The following is a 1,617-nucleotide window of genomic DNA, read 5'->3' on the forward strand; positions in this document are numbered from 1 at the left end:
GCCTGGGACACATTGGGTTCACCCTAGGGACTGCTGGGAAGGGAGTAGATTTGGAGGGGGCTGTTAAGCCTATTGACAGTGTGTGATGTCTAGTGGGTTTAAATGGAGAAAGAGAGAGAGAGAGAGAGAGAGAGAGAGAGAGAGAGAGAGAGAGAGAGAGAGAGAGAATGTTAGTAGCCAAGTCTCTGCTTTGCCTGTCTTTACATGTCCATGCCTGTCTGAATTTCTACCTACATTTCTCTCCACCCTGATGTGCCCATCGCATCTGTGTCTGTTCTCTGTCACTCCCTTCTGTTGTCTCCCTCCCCCCATCGCCTGTACCCTGTGTGGTAACTGGACCTGGACACAGCCCCCAGGGCTGGCAGCAAACTTGGCTGATATTTTTAGCCTGTAAACATGTTTGCCATTTCAGAGGACAGGGCAGGGCTGGTCTCACCCCAGCCCACTCATGATCTTGAAGCGAAGGTGCTCCTGCCTCAGGCCAAGGTCTCAGTTCTCCAGCTTGAGGTCTTTTGGGACATTTGGGAAGGAAGGGAAACTGGAGTGGGCAGCTGGTAGCCACCTGCCAGGGAGGGTAGAACTCAATAGGGAAGAAGAAAAAAAAGGAGGTGTGGAGGGGGGATGCAGCCCAGAACATCACTGCAACCCCATCATTAAGCATTTAATAAAATCCATATAGAGTTAGAAGTGGCTGTGGGAAATGGCTGTAAATTGGGGAGCTGAGCAACTTGCAAATGGGAATATGGGGGAGGAGCTGTGAGAGGGGAAGAGGCCTGGGAGGCAAAGAAAGAGCTGGATCTTGGGTTCCTTAAGCTTACTGGGGCATAGTGGTTCATGCCTTTAGTCCCAGGGTGGCAGAAGCAGGGGAATCTGAAAGGCTATCAGTTCTAGCCAGTTCCAGGATGGCCGGGGCTACACAGTCTGTTCTCCCTCCCCCAAATAAAATACCCAAAAGGCATGGGGGACAGGGTTTACAGGAGAGAGCGAGCAGTTCCATGGCGCGTCCAAGGGCTGCAGGCCTGACTGGTGTCGCTGCAAAGATTAACAGTACAGCACCGTGGTGTGGTGCATCGGTGACTCCATTCCTAGGGGTCGGATATAAGTCTTAGAGTCAGTGTGTTTTGTGGAAGGGGAGAGAGCCTGAAGGCGAGAAACGGGCGAGGCTGCAAGAAGCCTGGGAACTGAGAGGAGGAGACTGGGGCCTGGGACTAATGTATCTGAGCTTGAGAGAAAGCTCAAAGGTCTGTGTGGAGGCTGGAGGTCGAGGTTGAATCATCTGAGCTTCTTGGCTGTTCTGCAGACTAGGTTGATTCTGGATTCCGACTGTGAATCTGTGCCCCAGCGTGCTTCCAGGAATTCCTTGCCGGTGAAGACACATACACTGTTTAAAATGGGGTGGGAAGATCCAGAGCCGGGACAGGAGCAATAGGTGGGATAGGGGAGGGGAAAAGGCGACGTCTCCTCGTCCCTGAGCCTCCTCAACCTTCTCCCTTCACCGGTCCATTCCAGGGTGGCTTCAGTGTTGGTCGTGCTCTCGGGTCCCAGCCCTATTCGGGCCCCGCCCGGCCCCGCCCTCTCCCCACAGCTCCGGGCAGACCCGCCCGAGTTACAAGAGCC

Source organism: Mus pahari, chromosome 1, assembly GCF_900095145.1.
Source record: "Mus pahari chromosome 1, PAHARI_EIJ_v1.1, whole genome shotgun sequence".
NCBI classification, from domain to species: domain Eukaryota; kingdom Metazoa; phylum Chordata; class Mammalia; order Rodentia; family Muridae; genus Mus; species Mus pahari.